Genomic DNA, 23,153 nt, shown 5'->3' on the forward strand with positions numbered 1-23,153 from the left:
TTCAACATTTGCAATTGTATGTGAGTGAAAATTAATGGAGTTATCAGTATGCCTAGAGTTTCCAGACAAAAGTGAATGTTTGGGTTTGCTCCTTCTGTAAGAACAGTTTTTAAAAACACTAACACTTTGACATGAATAACACTAACGATGACATCAAGCTCTTCCATTTGCCCTCTAGCACTGACATCATCTGCCCCTACGATAATTAGGGTAGCAACTAGCAGCTCTGCAGCAGGGTTTTCTGGTGCATATAGTAGATAGCAATGCATACACAGCACTTTCCAGCTCAGTCAGTAACAACCTCCTCTTACGGAATTGATTTCATTCTGGAACTTGTTTATTCAGAGCCCTGAATATCGTACACACTGGGTCAGCACAGCATAGCTATCTGACTTCCAGAGTAACACCAGCTCAGTCTGGAGCATACATGTTCATTTGTACCTGTAATGTAGGGACATTTCATCCAAATGATATAATTTCTTCTCACTTAAATACATTTTCTTAGGTATGGCAAGATACAGAAAACAGAATAACAAATACACTCTATTAAAAAAAAAAAATCTGTTCAGTCCAAAAACTCTTGAGTTTGGATAAAACCCCAAAGGACAAAGGTTATGTTTCTAAATTTTTCTCCACAAACAAAAAATGCTAAAAAGTTCTACTCTATGAAGAAGAAGAAAGATTTAAAGTGATGGAATTTGAGAGTGATAATGAGGGTAGAGGTTTGCTTATTCTTAGGCATATAACCTTGGCCCTTAGGAATCCATGTTGAGGTGATGTCAGCAATATTGCATAGGATTTAATTCTTGGCATGAAATAGCTGAAACAACTGTACTCCTTAAAGCATTTTTTATAAAGAAAGATGGGGGTGGAAGGTAGACATCTACTTACAAAGGGCTAGCTTTATTGATTTAGACAACAATGCTTCTTCATCAGTTGCCAAGTATTAACACTCAAATAAATAAACATGAGTTGCTACTGAAATAATAGCAAATCATTTGAACTATTACATTACATGGTCTCTTCTATGACTAGGCAACTTCATTTCCAAAAGGATTTTAGCAGTGGCAAGGCCTGAAAAACCATGTCTAAGAGATCAGCTATAATTGGAAAGACAGTTAAAAAGACATGTCCAAAGTCCAGTTCTGCTAATTTCTGTAATTTCTCTTAAAGTACTACTTCCTCTTCTGAGGCTGATAGTACATTGCCAAGTTCGTCCATCCTGCAGTAATCTTTTAACAAATCTGTAGGGAGAAGAAAGGTACCATTTATCAATTCAAAATAGATAGTGGCAAAAGCAAATGGTCCTGGCTCCATCTCTGTTACTCTATATTTATCCAGAGTCATGTCCATGTCAAAAAAAGGTAATTTCTCTGTGCTCTGGTTATGGCAGCTAAAGCTTTTGCCCTCTTCCTATAGGGAGCCCTTGACTTCAAAGGACATAGCAATTCTGCTAGCTCATCTACCCTATAAACTACAGAAAGAAAGGTTGTAAGGTGCAGGATGATCATAAAGCCTTTTCTTGAGGAAGATGAGAATTAAAAGGATATATGGACTCAAACCCCTGTAACTTAAGGCCCAAATAGGTAAGCACATGTCCTCCATTCTCTAAAATACTAGTCTTGACAGCATTTGGATCAAGAATTACAGGAAGACTAGAAAAATTCTGTAATACCCACAACTACTGAGCTGACTGAGGACATTTCCAGTACTTCTTGGAAGTGGAGCTCCTCCATTCTTTCCATTCTAAGGCATTCTCAGAGCTTCTCCTGGCTGCTCTTCAAGCAACAAGAGCTGAAGCAGATCTGAAGCCTACTTTTTGTTCAGAAGTTTTGAACCACAGGCACTTAAGATTAAAATGGAAGTGATCAGTAAATTACTGGTTGTCGTATGACAGTTTTTTCACTTGTGAAAGTAATACAGAAGTACTTTTACAGTACAGACCACCTCCAGGGCAGAAGAATTAAATTCAAACATGGCATGTTACACTTGGAAAAAGATGAGAGCATTTGCTAGTGATATAAGCAGCCCTTCATGAGAATCTTGTTTATCCTCTGTAATATCCTGGTGGAAGAGAGCTTTATTAATCCATTTATGCACAAGAAAAAAACACTCCTCTTTTCTTGGTAAAGGAAGATGTGGATCATCTTAACTTAGTTTCTAAGTTAAGACCCTTCAAATAAGCACGTGAAAATCTTCTTCTGACAAATGAAGGCCTAATTTTCACTTCACTTCACTTCACTTCACTGTTTGGAAAAACAGAGTTGGCAAAGGCAGGGTATATTAAACTGCACTATGTGGTGGGTAGCCTATCTCTGGCAAGTTATTGAGTTTTCTTCTCTTGTATGACTATTTGCACTTACCTCTTAACTACTGGTAGGATGGAGGTGAAGGACAACAAATACATTAAACTGTAGCGAGCAATACAAGCTGTTGTTGCTTAGTCTTACATGTTTTAACCACCAAAACTATTTAGTCATAGATGTGAATCAAATGGGTCTTTAATGTCCTCAACTCTTCATTCTAACTACCACACTCAACCTTAGTGTATGTACCAAAGCATAGTCTCTATTGATTTAGATATCTCCCTTTCTGACCACACATTCAGTAATAGCAATATTGTTAAAAAGCCATTAGCTGAGTTGCAGCTGTCTTTGTTGGTCTGGTTGTCTGGTTGATGTTTCACTATGATCTGAATACCACTTCTCTGTAAAGAAGACTGACTGTCTCACTTGAGCCTTAAGAAGAATCCTATTTTCTGCAGAATTGCAGGCAAGAGTACAATTACTTAATAATTATTTACCTGATGCTTCAGACAAATACCTCTGAACAAAATGCTCTGAACAAAATGCTAGGAGATTTTCATAACCATAGCTTGTATTATCAAAAGCAGACTAAGCACTCTCAACAAACTTTACTCTTTATTTCAGTGAAGTAACTGCCACTTTGGAGAGTGCAAATGCACTCTTGACTCTTCTTGAGTGTGTCATTTTATAATTACTTATCTTTGTGTTTTAGGATGTAGTTTTAGAACGTAGTCTTAAGTACATTTGTTATCAGAGAAAACATAAAGCCTTATATGAGGCTCTTGATGATGATAAGTCTTGACTGTTCAAGAAAGAGACCAAATATCCTGAAATAACAATGATAAACTCTAAAAGAACTGTATTGCTGAGACAGAAAGATGTTACAGACTCTCATCTGTTCAAAGCAAATCCTAAGACAACTGGAAATACTATAGGCATAGTCATAGAATAGTACGATTTTGGGAGGTTTCTATTAATAAAATCTAACACTTTTGAAAATGAGCTCTTCCATCTGGAAGTTATTGGGATAGTCCTGAAGCTATTCTTTCTCTTCTTCTCAGAGATGTTTTTGTTTTCCACCATGTGTTTACATGTGCATTGGGTCCTCGTAAATGTTACTGTGACAGGACCACTCAAGATTTCCCCTAAGTATGAATAAGTGTCTATGAGGGAGGAAGGAGCAGAACTGTGCACAGCTGGACACCCCATTCTCAAATCAATCTTTCATTTATACGCTAAGCAATTGATGCAAAACTGATAGCAAGCTAACAGTGCAAATGGAAAGGAACTCAGATAATCTGTATGTTTCATGAGGTATAATTTGTAAAGCTATTCCATCATGTTTTAAGGAAGATACAAGCAGGAGAAAGCATCTTGAAGACTAATAGCATAATCTAGTCTAACCAAAGCATGCAGTAGAAATGTTAAAGAAGAAGGAAAGCAAAAGGAAAATAACTAAATTTCTGCATACCCATGTCCCAGTAACCATTAACAGAGCCTAAAGGATCAGTCTCAGAATTCAACTTAAGTACAGAATCAGGTAAGGTGGTATAATTTTTAAAATAGTAGAATCTTAATAAAAATGTAATTTCCATAATATTTGATTATTTTGCAGGTTTGTAATGCCTTTTCCATTACAGACAATCTATGTTTATAGATTCTTTTGCTTTTAAATCTTGTCTGGTGACAAATCTACTTCTAGATAATCTGGTAAATGCTAAGCATATCATTCCATAAATCAGACCCAACCTTTTAATGTAGTGGATGGACATCTCCCCCAGGTGTTTACCAACTGTTGGGTTGTGTGGTTTCAAGCAGTGTTTGGGCAGTCCTCTACTTTGATACAACAGCCTAGTCCTATGTAATGAAATGTCTCAGTATATGCTAAACAGAGCCTTTGGCGGTCAGCAAAATAATGGCATGAAAACCAAATGTGATGGGAGAGGCAGTTTGTGGAAGCACCACAAGCTTCCCTTGCAATGAAACATACGAGACAAACGCTAAGGGACAAGGTATTTCCCTAAATGCATTAATTATTAGCAGGAGGGCATTGTGAAAACCCCTCAAGATTAATTTAAGCTAAAAAAAATCTGCTAAATAGAGGAAAGGAGATTTGTTCCAGGTTAGCATCATTTAGGGAAGAGCAAGCATGAAAAAAAGCTTTGTGGAAAGACTGGATCCCAGCTTTTTCGGCACTGTAGAGAAGCTATTTTAATGGGATGATCTGCTGTTTGGAGAATATTTGAGACACAAAATTTATGACACATGTATGTAGAGAGCAGTGGAGGCCTTGGTTTATCTGTAGACATCTTCAGACCTAATAATCCATGTATTAAACTCTGTTTTGTTTAAAAAAACTCCTCGAGGTATCTGGAGTCAAGAGGGATTTCTGAGTAGTGAGTAAACTACAAGCATATTGTTCTGTGGGGGTGGCAAAGCCGTGAGAGCACTAACTTAACCGTCAAGTGGCAAATCCTCCAAAGCAAGATCAAGGTCACCCAGCTGCTGCAGGGCAGGGTAAGCTGCCAAAGTTACTTTAGGAACTGATAATGCAGGGTGCATAGACACAACATCCCCTCTCCTGGCAAGTCCTTACCAGAGTATCCCTGGCATGCTTTATAAAAGTGGGTAGTCTGTTTGAATCCTAGGAGTCTCTCCACCTTTACAGCTCTCTTTACATCACTTTTAACTACAGCCCTGTGGGCATTAAGAAAAGCTTGAGTCACAATTTCCTACTGATTACTGGCAGCAGTCTGCCACCTACTGGCTACACAAGCTCTCTGTGTTTGCAGCTTTCCACCTAAACTGTAAGAAAGCCCACTTCGATGCTTCAGAATCTGGAGCCAAACTCATCTTGGATGTTAAAAGGCCAGTTCTGCCCTTTCAGAACTAACTTCTTTTTAAAGGAGTAGAAAAGAGATTGTTAACAATTTTCTTCTAGATCATGTACGCAGGAAGTTGATAGGTAGGTTAATGTCAAATGAATGGATCTTGCTGCGTCAGAAAAAAAAGACTTCACTATACACTTCGTTCAGGGATTAATCAGTAATTTTTTTCACAGACAAAAACTCCTATTCAGTCATATTCAATGGCTAAACTTCGGAGGATGATTACATTTTTCTGACCTTCTGTTAGTCTGTGTCCATCTTAATCTGTGTTACATAAAAGGAAGGAATAATTACATTGTGCTTGATAGATCAGTATCTCCCTGGTGCTATGTGCTGTTCCTTTGGTATCTTCTACTCTGCTGGAGTGGTGCGTGACTTTTTTCAGTTACTTTCTCTAACAAGTTAGATGCATAGCATAGCTCTTTCTTCCTTTTTTTTTTTTTTTAATCAAAATATGTAATACTGTAAGACAAGCATGTTAACTACTAGCCCAAAAGCATTTGCTTGAAATCAGTAGCACCAGATTTAGCTAATTGTTTAATGTGTTCGATGACTTTGCATGCCTGAAAGCTATCGTTAGGAACCTTTTTAATCAACAACTGAAATTTTCAAATTTATCTTGCACAAAATTATTCATGATAGTAGGGAAAGGAAAGTATCTTAAGTCAAACTGCTCAATTCCTGTAGTCAGGTAATGCGACAGAATCCATAAATGGAAGAACATGAGAAGAATCTTTGATCAGAGTCTAGCTGTTGATTAGAGGCTTAGCTTTGTAATCAATCTCCATGTCAACCACAGACTTCCCACCTGTATTTTCTCATTTCCCATTGATTACAATGATAAATCCATCCCATCATATCTGGCCACTCAGTCTGACACTGGGAATTTCAGCTGGGGATTTTTCAACATTTTTTCATCTGAAGTCAAATGCTGTTGTCACACACAGATGCAAGCTTTCCATCAGAAGTCAACAAAAGACATATTTGTTCTATAAACAGATTTTTTCTGGCGTAGCAAGCTTGAAACTTTGTAGTTTTCTAATTTTGGGGAAATCAAGAACGTAAAAATTCTCTAAAAACCAAGCTATTAATGGATAAGCCTGGAGTAATTTGAGAAATGTCTCATGGCAAGGAAATTCTCACGCCCAAGTTTCCCTTCAAGATATTATACTAGTGTAACTACTGAAAAGTATGATATACTGAAAGCAAATTAATTGTTGCAACAAATTTATATGGCTTTTAATAGTAGTAATCACAGTAAAAAAGGCATTTCTTGAGGTAGCTGAATTAATCATCAGAAACTGATTACTAAGTTTGTGTTGCCTTTTGTAGTACAGAGCAATGCTGCTTGAAGTACATTCAAGACAACACACAAAGAGACATATAAAAGTACATATGAGACAAAAATAGGGAAGAAAAAAGGGTATGTGAAGATATGTAAAATACTTGGAGCCAGCTGCTGGAATCCTCCTCACCTGTGTGATTACTCATCACACATGCATAGTCCCATTGACTCCAATCGCTCACATTGAGAGTGCTTGCATAAGCAAAGGCTTGCAGAGGTAGGTCCTCCTACGTGGTAAAGGCAGGAGCAGTTAAACAAAGAACTAGTAAGATGAAAACATCTCAGATTTTGGGCAGGAGTATATCTCTCTAGGATGTTGAGAGAAGGAAATAAATTCCTTCTAGGGGAAAAAACCCAAACACAACAAAACAGTAATATTCTGCATTGGGATGCCTGAAGCCAATAGCTATCAGGAGCTGAAAGTAAAAGGAAACAGAATCCCATGTGATGAACTTGTTAAAAGTTGGAACATTGTCAAACCCAGCTTCAGTTTTTTTAGTTTTGCTTTTAATCAGCAAAGTCCACGCTGCACCACTGTTCACTGGTTGAACTGAAATAAATTTAAAGCCATGACTGAACAGTTTGTCTTTTATCTGCCAAGTGCCAAGTCATCACTCTGTGCTTCTGTCAAAAGGTCTATTAGTGTTCCTAAAAAACTGAGTGCACCAGGTCTCTAAGCACTGATCAGAGAGGAAAACAAGTTATATTCAAAGACATGATTGCTAGTCACTTTTGTATAAGAAAAGAGCAGAAAATAAATAAATAAAATACTTCAGTTTCTCTTAATGACTACCAAAATGCTTATTTTATTCAAGTGCAATAAACTAACAATTCAGTTTTAGGCTATTGCTGTATAGAGCATGTTCTATACCTTTCTTGACTTCAATCTTACTTGTGCATACAAAAGTTTTCTTGTAAGAGTAGGTCACTTCACACTGTAAGATTCACATCAGAAATAATTAAATCAGCATATCTGGTGTTATGGAAATAATTTCCTCTTCATAAAAGATTCAGTTTGAAGATGCTCACTGCCTTTTTGGTAACAAACAACTTATTTTGCAGATTGAGGGGAAATAGCATCAGTAAAAAGCTTGAGCAATTATGAAATTGGTTTATACATTCATGAATTTTATTCTTGACACTCCAATAGTGGAAGAGAAGTAATGAACAATGAATTGTTGAAATGGAATTTGGACCAAGAGAATTCTGTGCTTGTATGATAGAGAACGTGTTTCTTTTCATGGCTGCTATAACATTACCTCAACTGAGGGACAGTTCAAGTGTTTTTAAACATCTTAGTCTACCCTCCTCTCAAGTGGATAGCATTTACTTGCTGGCCAACTAATTAAAAAAGCATATGTGCTAATTTCAGTTCACTGTTAAGTAATTATCAAATAACTAATTCAGTCATATAATCAAAATGTGTTTTATTAGTATAATACAGTAATAATTCAATATTTTCCAGAAATAGAGGTGTAAATAGAGATACATTCAAGTTTCTTTTCTTACCTCTCTGCCTTGCGCTAAAAATGGGACAGCAGAAGTTCAGGGAAATTTGTCCAAAACCCCAAGCATTAATAGTATCATTACAAACTAGCACTAAATAAGATTACATAAGTATCCATATGCTTATGCTTAAAAACAACAGCATATGCCTTACATACCATTTGATGGTCACGATCTGTGTCAAAGCAAAGCAGAAGGAGTGGGAAGATAATATGGATAATATACTGCCTGAAATGGATGCCAGAGATGGTGTTAACTTATTGTGTGCATTTCTGTCTTGCTTGTTGTGCTTTCTCAGATTCATATACTTCTGTTTCCATTAATTTGGCCAAATGGTCCAGTGACCTTATTACAGACGATTTTAAGGATATTAAAGGCAAAATACTTTTTTGTCATCAGAAGCAACACTTCTGAAAGCTGAAATGCTGGTATCTCTGCAATACCAAGAAATTGGTGAGGGACTCAATGATGCAGTCATAATTAGAAAACTGAAACCAGCAACAGCATGAGAAAAACAAAGGTGAAACTATAAAGACCTAAGAAAAAAAATCTATCAACCCAAAAGAAAACAGAAATTTCCAAAGTCCAGCTTCTGCTTATTACAGAAAAAGGGAAAGAGTCTGAAAATTATGCTGACTGATGCTCTTTTTAGGACTCACTGTGTCTGGCATTCTTACAGTGTAGATGTCATTCAATAACAGGGGAAAGGCAAACTATTAGCTTCTCTATGTCCGTGGTTTGCAATGCAGGAGTTCAGAGTTATTACAGTATAAAGCTACACTCTCCTTCTGTTGTTAACATGTATGTAATCCGATTATCACTGTAAATAGCTCATAACATGAGCTTCATAAGCACAATACCTGTGCCCATCTCCTTTGAGCCTTCTTCCAAGGACGGGGTGTGCTGCCTGGTGACATTCTCTACCCCGGTTCAGACCAGCACTAGTGATCACTGGTTTTGCACAGTGAGCTTAATACATTCATCGTATGAATGACCAGACCTCTTGCCTGTGCATGAGGGTGAGAACATATGCCTATAGGGAATACCAGTGAGTCCACCTCCATGGGTTCAACCCTGTTGTTTTGCTCCACCATGTCATTATTTGCATGAGCACCAGCAACAATTCATGTGCCAGAGACAGTGTCCCAGATGTCCCATTTCTTAATCTGCTGCCTTTTCCTGCCAAGCTGAATGATCTGGTCCATGGCTCAGCAAAGAGTCTCCTCAGTGGGCTGCCCAAAGGACAGCAGCCACTCACCTCTGCTTGTCTGGATCCTGCTTGCTCCGTGTCTCCTTGGTGCTACAGGGACGAGGAGGTCAGCGAGTTGTGGGCTAGCTGGAGCTTTTTGGCCCTGTAGTACCAAGGACACTTGGTGGCTGCCTGTCCTGACCTACAGGCTCTGGTCTATCCAACAGGTCTGAGATGGCAGGAGGGTTTGATGTTTTAATACCAGATTTACTTACTTGAAGATATTTGACATTATGTTGGATTTTGATTTAGAAGAATGATACAGCATTATGCTGAAATCGCAACACAGGCGTGATACAAACGATTGTAATATACAGTGGAATCACAATACAAACTGATTCCCCATGCCAGTCTCTATGTGCTCCACTGTCACAAAGAGAGAGGTTTTGTCCTAATTAGAGAGGTCCTAAACCATGGACTGAATAAAAATGTAGTCTGGAAAAGTTCAGATAGCCTGCATAGTGAGGCATTCTTAGTATTTTTTCTTCCTAGCAGTTTGTGTTCTGCTGCTTAATTTGTAAGAGTGAACGTTGTATTTTTGTCCATGTTAAGTCCCAGCTCTCATTTTAGCCAGTACTTCTGAAGGACAAATGTTGTCCTTCACTGAAGTCAAGTCCTGAAAGTTGTCAGAGGGAAAAGAGCTGCCTCCATAAGGTTGGGAGTTATCTGGGGATTCAGAGTCAAGGACTCAAGGGTAATTGTGCATGACCTTTCAGATCTGAGATCTGTCTGCATCAAGGAGGAGGCACAGCTCGCTTGAAACATCTCCAGGATCAAGGCCTTTTCTGGCTCCATCAGGAGTTTCAGGTTTAAATGGCAATTAAATCAGATGTATCTTGTGCCATCAGTGTGTGGCATGCCAGCTCTGCCGTGCAGGGACAGGGTGGCTTTGCGTGCCACCCTTTGTGGTGGGAATTTACACCAGGATGTTAGGCTACAAGTGGTTAGTAAAATACCATTGCTGATGATTTTTAGGTGTTCTGACTGGAGCGAGGTGAAAGCAAAGCCACTACAGTTAATTTTCAATTTTCCATGGTAAACAAAGGGAGGGAGAAAGCAGCCTAGGTAACATGTGTATGCTACAAACCACATATACATGAAGCTATACTAACCTTTGAAATACTTGTAAATAGTTTCTGTAGAGAGCAGGGGCAGCTTTTAAGCAGCATCAGCCAAAATGTGGAGAGCAGCAGGTGTTGTGCATCCCATTTTCTGTGCCATGGTGCTGGAGCCTGGGATGTCTGGTGAAATCCCATAATGAAACAGTTGAATGCTTTGACAAGTTGAACACAGCTCAGCAAAGCAGATGTGAATGAATGTGGACTGCCTGTAAACAGATAATTGCGCTCTGTTGTTGAATCAAACTTTCATGAAACTAAAATATGTTTTGGTAAAATCCACCTTGAAAATGTGTTCTGCTTGTGGATCCTGCACATAGGGGATCAAGATATTGGTGGGGGTGGGGGTGTCTGTCAGGTACACAAGTAATGCTTGAGATTAAACTGTTATAAACCCAATACAACTTCTACATATACAACTTAGATTTTTTAGCCAGAAGTCTTTTCTTTGCTGCTGCTGTTATTGGTAGTGATCTGTTCATAGATGGATTAGAATTGGGAAACATTATTAGGCCACAAAATGTTCTGTTGTTATTGCAAAACCACCTTGCAGCTGTATCATTCATACATGGTTAGTTTGCATTTCTCAGCTACCAGTCATTCTAAGTGGTAAACAGCATACGACTGGACTATGGGAGGGGTTTTTAAAAAAAGGAAAAATGAAAGAATCCTTCCAATTCACATTCTTTCTCAAGAGGCTACCATTTCAATGGCGTGGCCTGCAAGTTATGTCATCATAATCTCCTCTGTTCTTGTCTATGCACTTCATGAACAATTTTTCTTGGAGGAAAGGCTGGATATTCTCAAGAACATTCTTACTCTTTGAAAATAGTAAGAATTTTCTGATTCCCTGAGGGACTGTGGGCAAGGTTAATAACTCCTGTTTGTTGCTTTGTTCACAGATATTTTCATTGAGCATTACAATCTCACTCTTTATTTCTAATTCTGGGATTTGACCCCGGGCTAGGGAATCAGAGGATTAGTACTTACTTTTCCTCTATATGCTGTATAGGTTGGAGTGGAGAATCAAGCACATGTAAGTGACTCCCTCATTACTCTTGCTGATGAATACTGCAGTGCCTAAGCAGAGAACCTATTGCTTGGTTTTCAGAGGTCCTTCTGGTTGGGATGACCAAATTTAAATACCTGGAAGGCACTGCAGCTACAGATACATTTGAGGAATCTTACTGTGATTCCCTGATACCAAAAAAATCCCTCTGACTGAATTTTCCTACTGTCCCACTAATTCACTCTGCTTCTGAAAAATTTTGAACAGTGTTCAAAGTCACTTTTTCTGGAAGGCTTTTTTTCTTTTTTGTTACCTTAATTGCTGAACATAAATCTTGGCCACTCTGTCAACCTCCAGTTTCTTAAATTAGTAGCATTCCTGTTCCTGAGCTAGTATTTAAATTTAACTTAGCCCTTTCCACAAGAATCAACCTTTAACAAATAAATTGTCAAAGAAATTGACAATTCAAAGTCTTAAGTGTTTGAATTTCATAAGGTAGGAGCACGTTCTCAAATACGTAAGGCATGTAAAACATGACATGACATGGTGTCACATAGATCAATATATTGAATAAGCCTGCAATGTACACTATCATATGTTTTGGTTCTACTGTCCATAAAAAGAGACAGGGAGAGAATCAAATAGCAGTTTTGCTCGTTTACAGGAGGAGTGTGTTTTTGCTAAGAGATACATGATTGTTAAAGCTGGTGCTAGGATACTTAGATATTATACACAAGAATATACAGAAAAAGAAACATTAATATACTTTCAACCAGTCAAATATTAGAAGCAGAAGGATGTTGTGAAAATAAATTAATTCATGTTCCTGGAGCACTCAGATAGTATACTGAAGAATGTCACAGAAATGTCAATATAGAAATTAATAAATCTGGAGCTTGAATAAGAGAGTTCATATAGCATATACTAAATAAGTCTTGGGCCAGCAAACCGAGCAATGTGGACAGAACACAGTATCACATACATGTTGATTCAATGAGTTCTTTCATCTTGTGGAGTGAATAAGGCAAAGTTCCCATGGAAGAAAAATGGTGCATAAGCATGAAACTATTTGCAAAGGCAATCCTAATCTTCTAGAATTTTTTAACTCTTAGTCTTTTGGTTTTACAATGTCAGTACTGCATAGCTGTTTATGTGTGTAGATGTATAATTCTCTAGGTTTACTTAAAAAATCTACATAATTATGATGTGGGATTATATCATATACCACATCCAGATCTGCAACATAGATCTCTGACAAGAGAATTAACAGTAACTAGCAACAGAGTTAAGTTGACATCCACTAGAGAGGATGTTAAGTACATTTGGGCATTATGTTTCCCAGCTGGAGTCATCCGGGAGAAAACATCGGTTCTATTTTAGCAGACTATTGTGGGTACTGCTTCTTTTGGCCTGTCTTTTTCAGCCTGTTGTTCTGCTAAGTCCTTTCTATCTCTCCTTGGTTCTACTTTTGAATCTTCCTAGCATCCTATGTTGACTCAGCTCCTATACCTCACAGTATTCGTCAGTTCAGTCCATCTCCTTCCCTAGCCATTCCCAGTCTCAGCTATTTCTATCATTAACAGTGTTTCCCTATGCCAGATCTAGGTGTTTCTCTACTTACTCTTCTCCTTTTACCTTCCCTCTTCTGTGAGTTGTCTGCACCAGTCTTCTTGAGAAAAAGTTCTCTTCTCCCTACGTAAGTGCTTCTTCTGTTCATAGTCTATTTTTTTTCCAAATTTTCCAAAATCGTAGCCTTACAGCTCTTCCTATCTTCCCAGTTCTCAGGTCTAGCCCGTTGAAGTTAACTGGTCACTCCCCTTCTCCCCTCTCAGCTGTTCCAAGATCTTTATCCATTCTGTGATTCCCATATGCAAACCCCACTCCTACCACATTGGTCTCAGCTAGCATCTGCTCTCCAGTTCTGGTCTTCCTTTCCTATGCTCCAGCTTCTTCTTTCCCTAGGCCCGTTGCCTTTCTTACAGTCTACTTCTTCAGTGCCTCTGTGTTTCAGGCCATTCCACTGCATGGGCTGTGTGTCAACAGTGGGAAGATGAAAAAACTGGGACATCTTCAGTACCTTCTATCACAATATAGTCCCCAGGAGCCAAATATTTCAAAGAGCAGTTTACCTTAAGCAGGCTTGCAATACTAAAATGAAGCATCCTCAGGATGAACTAAGTATTTGGAATTTTTCATTGTCATATTTCATCAAGGTTTCCACTAAACATGTGTGAATGAAGTTTTTTCAGATGTATGTAACCTGGCTAAATGCAGTCAAAAGAGAAGGTAGTTACGGACTTTCTCTATGAAAGGGTTGCTATTTTCTTTTGCATGCAATAAACAATATGTATTTCTCCTATAATTTTTCCTTTGAAAAAATATAACTACACATTTTTAAACAATGCAATTCTGTTAATAGTTGTTGCAGCATTGTCCATTCCTATTAAGGTCCAGGAAAAGACACTGTACTATAAATGACATCTGAGATATTAAGTAAATATATTACATTCACTGTACTTACATCAGATATACCCACGTAAACTACTAAGGCTGGATTGCAACTCATATTGAAAACTATCCATTGGAAGGTAAAAGAGTTAAAAGATAATCTGTAGATTATCTTCAAAAGACACACCAAAAAGACCAAGTTATACAGGGCTATGGGTGGATAAAGAGATCAAAAGTTAATACGGTGGTATTTACTGCACATATGTCGATGCCAAAAGGAAAGGATTATCCAAACAGAAAAGAAGGGCTTATTGTAGCCAAAAGGAATGGTATGAATATGAATACAGTTTAGCATGAATCACTGCATTGATGATGTTCCTTATTAACAATTCAACAAAATTCAGTAACAGTATCATGAAGCTAATTAGCTCAGGCTGCAGTTATTATCAAGCTGTTAGCTGATATAACAAACAAGTTATCATCTAACGAGTCTATCAGGCAATATAGAATTATTAATAGGGAGCATCCAGAAGTTACCTTTTAATTAACCTCATAGAGAAGATAAATTATCAATATTATCTGCATTTACTTTTAGACAAAATATGTCAAGATACATAAAAAAATTGATGTGAGCTTTGAACTGCTGGCAAATTGTCAGCATAGTCTTAATGCAACTTTGGGATAACAAAGAGTAGAACGAAGACTGATGCAGTAATGTGGGTCTGATTCCCAGAAGGCCCTCTGTGTAACTTGTATTTTGTCATCTGCAACAAATTAGGAGTAAAAGTGACAAGATTCAGGAGAGAGGTTTTCAAAGGCATCATACCTTACTGATTTCAGGTGGGAGTTGGACACTTACCTCCCTTTTGTTTCTTTGAAAATCTTTCCATTATCCTCGATCAGTCAAGTTCTACAATTAGGCATCAAAGTATTACTGTTATTGTTATCTGGTGACCTAAAAAATACAATTATTAAGCATATTCCCTCTTAATTATCCTAAATTTATACTAAGCTGTGGTGTACCACTTAGATGCAATCTTTAAGAAGACTGGATAGATCCCCATCACTTTGTGGCAGAAAAACAGTAGTTGGTCTCAGAGCGGATGGTCCTGCACGCTCCTACACTGTAAATATGTTGTGAGTAAGAAGGTGAAGTAACTATTCCCAATTCTACCAGGAACTTATTTTCTTGTAAGACAAGGAAGGGTAGAGGAATCTCTCCTGTCTCCAGAAAGCTGACACAAAATTCTGCCCTGTCATTAGAGACCGTACTGGGAAAGGGAGTTACTTTATCATTTGCTCATTGCGTGCAGGCTGGGTGGAAACTTGCTCTTTGTTATTGCTGTAAGCCACAATCTGTTTTAAAAATAATAGGAGCTCTGCTATTATAGGTTGTATTTACAATCATATTTACTGTTGCTGCAGAGAATCCTAGCATTGGCTTTCTACTGTATCTGTGCTGTGGCATGCTTGAAGAATTCAGCTGTCCTAAACCACAGTCTTTCAGATTAGGTGCTGATCACAGAAATAGCCAGCAAAGTGTTAATTATTTAGTAGTGGACTGGAACTCTTCATTCCTTCCGGATTTCAATAATTGGATGGTAAGGAGAGACCTTGCTTTCTAGATTGGAGGTGGCCTGAACATTTTTACAAATGACAGTATTTATACTGACAAGGTCAGATTGACATTTGCAGTACTTCTTCAGATGAAGGATCTAGAACTAACGAGGATGGGTTTGCTTCTCCAAAGTGGACTGAAGCAACGTAACATTTTATCTTTCAGGAAGGCAGCAAAACTGTGCTTTGTTATTCTTATTTTAATAATGAGACTGGCTCTAATATGGCTCCTGACTCTGTAAGTGACTGGGAAAACTAAGGGTGAAACACTACCCATATCACAGCTAATAATAAAACTGCCACTGACGTTAATGGAATGAGGATTTTGTTTGCTTTCTTTTTAATAGCTTTTTAAAACAAAATTTTAAACTTTAAAATTGGAAAATGGTGTTAAGGGCTTTCCACAAACCATTAGGTAAACAGAAAAACAAGGCCCTCTCTCTAAAAATATCCAGTAGTATCATCTCACAAGAAAAAATGACCAAGAAAACTAGAAAGCTGTTGTCTGCACACAATTATAATTTCACACATGCTTTACAATTAAGCAGCTGTGAAATCCTGATCTACTTTAGTTTCTGAAAGGTATTTTACCATGTTGTACAATATTATTTCCATAACTTCCTGTCTGAACTGCTAAACACACCTTCTTGTTTGCTTTTTCACTGAACAGTAATTTCAAAATGATTATTCTACTTTGTCTCGTATTTTCTCACTCCTAATCTGTATCCTCCTTTCCTTTTATCATTCTTCTGCATTATAACCAAAGTTAACATCACTACTTAGATGAAAGCATGTCCAAAATTAGAGGTAGTGTGTAAAGGAAAATAGACAGGTAAACACGTAGTTTATTACTGAAAGACTAGCTTGAGCTGAATAAATATGCTGAAATATAATCTATGTTGTCTGATTAAAAATCTGGCTATGAAAATATTGATTCCTAGTTTGTTATACCAATTTCATTATGCAAATGTCATTCTTTGGTCTCAAGTAATAAACATCTAACAAGCTGTTGCTTTACTTTCTGTGTTTCACCTACCCATATTAACAACACAAAAAAAGTACTAAGACAAAATATAACCCTCCTGAACAAAAAAATCCTCCAAACCAACTGATCAACAAGAATGGAAAAAAATCCAAGCCCCTCCAAAAACTCTTCCATGCATTCAGCCAAAGAGACTCTTCTGAATAATATCACCTCCCTCTGAAATTAGCTTTCTGCAATTCCTAGTATGTTAATATTAAATCTTTTTTCCCCCCTCAAAGTTCTGTGACCAAAAGTAATTTATCAGCTTCCCCAAAGTAATGTTATTTTCCTATTACTGCTATTTTACCATGGTGCCCCAGATTCAGAGGACTAGATTTATCAAAAGAATGACTTATTAGTATTTAAATATCTTATGTAAAATATAAGACATGAAGGTTTACATGACAATGAAGAGGATATTAAAAAATAGCAATATAATGCCTGTGATTTCATTTTTTCTCCAAGGTAATTAGTTCCAGTTATAATTTGTTCCTCAATTCTCTCTTCATTTGCAGACTTTAAGGACACTATTTTAAAGGAAAGGCATGGTAAGCTCACATGTTCTAATATGAGTCATATTTCAAAATATTTACGTCCGTCTTTAGGCATTTAATGGAGATCATGGCAAGCTGTTATAATGCTGCCGTAATTTACGACATCTTTGGGAAATCTTATGTCTGGAATAGAATATGGGAAGTCAACGGAGAGCTTGAGTCCTGTAACAACTTTCGAGGGTGGTTAGCCAACCACGTTAAGTCAGTGGTTCAGCAACATTAATATGGGATTTAACATTATTTTTACCATCACACAAATAATACGCATAATTAAAAAGTGCACTTTTTGATTGTTCAATATGCCTTTCACGGCTTGATGACGTACATTCTCAAAACAGGAGACTACAGGTTTGTAACGTTTTGTATACAATTAAAGCACCTCTCTCATTTGCTACATACTTCCGTGATGAGCATGAAACCAGTACCAGGCCTCAAAAATGCACTACTGGGATGCCGAAGGCACGAAAAACTGGCAGTGCTGCCGCTGCCCATACCCACAAAGCGACACAATGACGAGACTCCAGGAGCCGGGCACTTCGGACACTACCAATCTAGTCTGGACCAACCAGACTAAACTCCGTTAAAAGACAACAGAGAGCAAAAGACGAGCAGAGCCCCTCACGGTCCTGGGCGACCGCCCCGCCGCGCTCAAGCCCGGCTCGAGCCCGCCCTCCCAAGGCCTGAGGTGACGGGGAAGGGAGCGGGGGAGAGAGGCGGGACGGACGGACGGACGGACGGACGGGACTTTGCACCCCCGCGCATGCGCGCGGAGCCACCCTACCCCCTACCCCCCCGTCCCCGTCCCCCGTCCCGCCCCGCCCCGCCCCGTCCCGTCGGGTTCCCGGCAGGGGAGGGGAGGGGAGGGGAGGGGGCGAGGGGCGGGAAGGAAGAGGGCGGGGCGGCTCCGCGCGCCGGGCCCGCGCGGCCGCGGGAGGGAAGTGGAGGGGAGGGGTACATCAGCTGACCGCGTCCCGTGATTGCCCCAGGCTTGACGGCGGCTGCGCCGAGAGGGCGGTCTTGCTGCTGGAGCTAAGATGGCGGCCTCCAGCGCCAGACTCTGAGGGAGTTGGAGCGGTGTAGCGGCTGCCCCCTGGCCAGGTGGAGGGTGAGGGGCGAGGGCTCCGCTCGGCGGCCCTTCGCCCTTATCGCCGGCAGCGGCTGGAAGCGCAGTGCTGGTGGGGGCGGGTCCGGGCAGCGCAAGCTCCCCGGCCAGGTAAATCCCATCGGCGGGGGAAGGCGAGGCGGTGGCCGCCGCCTCCTTCCACAGCCCCGGGCGGGGCCTCTGGGCACCGAGGTGCTGCCGCTGGCGGCCGTGCGGGTGGGGGGGCGAGCCCAGCCGGTGGGGCTGTGAGGAGCGGGGCAGGGCCGGAGGCAGCAGGCTCCGCCGCCCCGGGGCTAATGTCTTCGCCGGCGAAGTCGTCGTCCCCCCCGCCTTGCCCCAGCTGTGGAGGAGTGAGGGGCGGGCATCGGGGGGCGCCCGGGGCGGTGAGCGGCCGCCCCCCGCGGCCCTGATCCCCAGGTGCGGTACCCGCGAGGTTACCAGCTCCTGTCGAGCCCCTCTCTTCCTCTGCCTCCCGGCTGAGGAGAGCTGGGCTTTGCTCTAGCCTCAGCCTGCCTGGTGCTGCGCTGAACGTGCTCTGCACCTGATGCAGCTTTTGTAGCCGCCGGGCAGAGCCTGTTCTCTTTCCTAGATGAGTACTAGTGTGTCCATTAAGAAAAGATACGTTATTTCTTTCCTCCTGGCCTCAGATCAAAATATAGCCCTCGTGAGTTCCTTTGGGAAACAATTTATGAAGCGTGGGAGAGATGAGGAGGAGACTTGCTTTCACAGAGATGAGATTTTATTTCTTTTTTGAGTGGTAATAGTATGCCTGAAGAGCATGAGCAGAACTAAATGTATCTTTCAGAAAATCTACCCTTAATGTGCTTATTTTCCCAAGAGTTTTTGAATTTCTCCCATGGATGCTTTTTCACTTGCTTTTTGTTTTCTGAAAATCAAATCAGTTAGACATACTAAATGGTTTTCTGTCTGCAATATGCTGCCAAAAGTCTGTGGGGTAAGATTGTCCTCTCAGGTGGTGTGGAGCTTGCACCTTGACAGCTGTGTCTCTACCGAGGGCCAAGCTCTGGGCTGTAAAAATACCTTAGTGTTTCAGTTTTGGGGTGGTGATGGTGTTTCTGTTTTCAGCTTAGTGCTCTCAAGCTGAGGAAATGTTTGAGCATGCTGCTTGGAGGGAAACATAGGCATATAAGTTTATTTGGAGTCTTCTTATTAATGCACTTATTCTCTGTTCTGTGGCTGCTTTTGAAGTTAATGTAATCTGAAATGTATTTTCCCCTTTTCTCATGTGCTTTTTCACAAATAAGATCTATGGCAGTGAGTCTGAGAAGATGAAGTTGAGTAGATAGCTGCTTTGTTTCCTGTTACTTAACACTGATTAAATAATACTGTATTTAAGAAAATATTCCTTGGTGAAGTTCTTTGAAGTTGAAGCCTTTTCTTGATAATTAGAAGATTGTTGACATAGGCTACTTGCATGTAGTGAGATACATAGAAAAGGAGGAAGGCTGTCAAAGGGACTGCTAGTGACTCAAGTTTCATCTTTGAATTAAGCTGGGAAGATGCAGTTCAAACAGTCTGCCATGGCTTAGTTCAAAATAACAGGATCTGTATTATAGTTGTAAAAACTATGCTTGGCTCTAGCCTGCTTCAGTTTATAGATATGCATCTTGGTCTAATTCCTGCCTTCTATAGGCAGACAGGTGCCAGAACACTTAACCAGAAATTGCTGCTTCCTTTCTATTATTACTGACATTTTTTTTTCTACTTCCAACAGATTTCTAAGTGTTTGGAGATTCGGAGCTGAGTATCTGTCCCTGTGTAGGATAGACTTTCCAGGAACTTTACCTTGTATTTTAGTCTTGCTGGAATAAATTTCTAAAGATTTATTTCATATGTATTGCTCGTTCCTCTGGGTGTCATGTGGTATTTTTCATAGTTTCCAAACATGTATTTGTCCTGAGGGACTGAATCACTGTGTATTTCCAGATTTTAAGTGGTTTGCTGAGGATTGGTTTTCTTAAGGGCCAGATCTGTGTTTCAGAATGAGCAGGTGACTTTTCTTTTAACTCGTGTTTGAAGCTCAGTAAGTGAAGCTTACTGACTTAATAAAATAATTCTTCAGCTGAAATTCAACTGTATCTTGAAGTGTTAACCTTCAACTGTTTAACATCTCAATTTGCTTCAAAAAAAAAAAAAATTCTTGTGCCAAAAAACACTTAACAGTTATCCTACCTCGCTAATAAAACTTAAAATAGGCCAATATTCTGAAGAAATATGACAAGATGGCTAAACTGTGACTGAAAGGAAAACTTTTTTTTTTCTTCCCTCCATTAGTGAGTAAATCCTTTTGTTCTGATACTCATCTGTCTAGCTGGTGAATCAGATTGGTTCATTGATACAGCATAATGCTAATGTAGATGGAAAAGAAAAAAAACAAGTGTGGAAGGTTCTGGTTATCCTCAGCACTGGTCCTTGGTGAGGGAATGGGAGCAGTCAGCTAGAAGATGGATACTAATGTCATCACCAGCGTTTCTGGTAGTAGTGAAGTTAAAATTTTCAGTGTGTTTGTGTCCTGGACTATGGAAGGTGGCAATGCTGCTATCACTGAGGGAGGTTACACTAATCCTCTTTTAAGGATCTGGTTGGTCTCACCTCTTTCTCCTCTTACAAAAAGGGCTGCACAACAGACTAAGAAATCTCAGTTTCCACAGCTAATTAGGCTGTAGTACTTCAAGACTGGAGTTCTGTTTAGGGAAGGCAAAAATGTTTAGTGTTTGTTAAAAAGAATCTGTCTGAAGGCAAAAATGCTATGTAGTGCACACAGCAGTGAAAGGCAGATGAAACCTAGACATCTAAAACATTTCAATGCAGAAAAACTCATTTACTTAAATAATGCCTTTAAAGCTATAGGTGAGTAGATGACTGGACATCATGCTCCAGACCTTTAAGCTAAAAGGTAGGTATGTAGCACCACAGATTAACGGAACCTTGTTTTTTTTCAGTGCTTTGCTCTCACTTCTTTCCAGTTGGTCCCTGTTTTTATCCTCTTGGTATGTCTTATCTCTCTCAGGAGAGTCACACTTGAGTTTGATGTCCCTGCATAGTATAGACTTTCCAGGAACTTTGTCTTGTATTCTAGCCTTGCTGGAATAAATTTTTAAAAAGAAATCTCTGTTTATCAGCATTTCTATTCTTCTCCCCCCCCCCCCCCCCCGAAATCTCAGTTTCTCATCAGTATTCTTCTTCTTCCTCCCCCCAGTGGAATAGAATAATAATTCTGTGTGGGGCTTGAAGTACTACCTTAGTATAGGTTAAACTTTCACTTAAGAAAGATATGGAAGCTTTGTGATGGAGGAATAATATTATTGGGAAAAAAATCAGTCTGAATTCTGTGCTAAACTTTAAACCCATGTCCAAACTTCTGACTTTAAACTGAGGAGTGCTTATGTATAATTACAGCTATGTGTATTGCTTTGATGCCTGCAAGGTCATGGCTTTGTTTCTAACTCTATCAGTGTTAGTTTGAGACTGACTTGTCTCTGTTTCCTGAAATAGATTCTGTTTTCCCAGATGGTAACTTTGTCTGAAGAATGTGAAATCCTGGAAGCGTGGAAAGTGTAAGCAAGTTGAACACAGCTTGTGTAATACACCTATTCACTTAGTTTAATCTGAGGCAGAGGGAGTCCTGGCAGCAGTTTAGGCCCTTTAATTTTAGGGGTTGCTATTTCTGGTACATGCAGCACACAAAAATGTGGCTTCAACTCTTTCCCCCAAAAGTTGTTTCACTGCTGTTTACAGTACTACAAGAACCACATAGGAAAGTATTGCTGAACTTGTGTCTTGTGAAAAAGCTAATTAAAGTATTCGGGTATTGGGGGAGTGCTTTAGTTAGGTTCCCAAAAGAAGTTGCAAGTCATAGACAATGTTTTGCCTGCAGGAACCTCAGATTATTTGACTGTGCTTTGCATTCAGCATGTTCTCTTTCTCAACCAGATGAAACATGTTTGTAAACTGCTACTTTCAAACTACATGTTGCCTCTGCTCCACTGGAAATAGAACAACTTAACTAGGTGTTTCTCTAGTATTAAACCTTTGAGAGCTGTGAGCATGGGATATCCAATGGCTATGCTGCAAAATGTTCAAAATAACCTTTGAAGTTGTGATTTTCTATTATCCGGTGCTCCAGGACATCAAAATTGGGGCCTTATTGTCCTGGATGCTTTTGAGTGAAATAATTTAACTCAATTTTTGTGTCAAGTCAGTCGACTTCTTAAAGTCTCTTGAATATAGGAAGAAGGGGTAAAAGTGGCAAGAATGTTCTCTTATTTTGGGAAATTAATATGGTATGACTAAGCAGGCTGCTATAGCTTACACTGGCAATATGGCTAAATTTGATTAATAGTGTAACCATTGACTTTGCAGAGCACATCAGGTTTTATTATCTCGGGTACTAAAATTACAATATATCACTCTGTAGATAGTGTAGTAAAGAGTGATGCCACACTGGTTCTGCCAGAATGAGTGAAGGAGGATAACTTCTTGGTTTCTTCTAAAATGTCTTTGTCTTTGGCATGAACTATTTTTTTCATCTTGATGTTACTGTGGAACCAAAGACAACTGAAAAATGATTGCTGGACTTCAGCATAACAGCTCAGAACACTAGGCTATTGTTAGCCTTGTTCTCTGTTAAACTGCTGGAAAATGTGTACAAGAATTAATTGTTACTAGATTTTGGCATATTTTGCCTCTGTGCTAGTCTTCTTAGTGGGAGACATAGTTACAATCGCTGTCCAGAAGCACAGGGAGTAAAGCATCAAAGCTTAATGATTTTAATAGCTTTAATCTAAACAAAAAAGCAGTCTAGTGAATTTGTTGCTTCCATTGCATGTACAATACTTCATGTATCAGTATCCTGAATCTAGTTAGATGCTGGTGTTAAAATTAATGGAAGGTGCTGATAGTTCATAAATGAGTGTTTCTCAGTTCAGTATTAAGGCTAGATGTTTGCAAGGGTGAGAACATTTTG

General features: G+C 39.4%; 1 protein-coding gene across 2 annotated transcripts in view; it reads left to right on the forward strand.

Moving 5' to 3' along the window:
* The first annotated feature begins 18,052 nt into the window (after positions 1–18,052).
* DNAJC13 (DnaJ heat shock protein family (Hsp40) member C13) overlaps positions 18,053–23,153 on the forward strand; it is a 58,574-nt gene continuing 53,473 nt past the window's right edge. For both annotated transcript variants that reach the window (XM_075054978.1, XM_075054988.1), the window contains exon 1: positions 18,053–18,277. The gene's annotated coding sequence lies outside the window, so the exon portion shown is untranslated. The remainder of the gene's footprint in view (positions 18,278–23,153) is intronic.

Source organism: Buteo buteo, chromosome 2 (genome assembly GCF_964188355.1).
Source record: "Buteo buteo chromosome 2, bButBut1.hap1.1, whole genome shotgun sequence".
NCBI classification, from domain to species: Eukaryota; Metazoa; Chordata; class Aves; order Accipitriformes; family Accipitridae; genus Buteo; species Buteo buteo.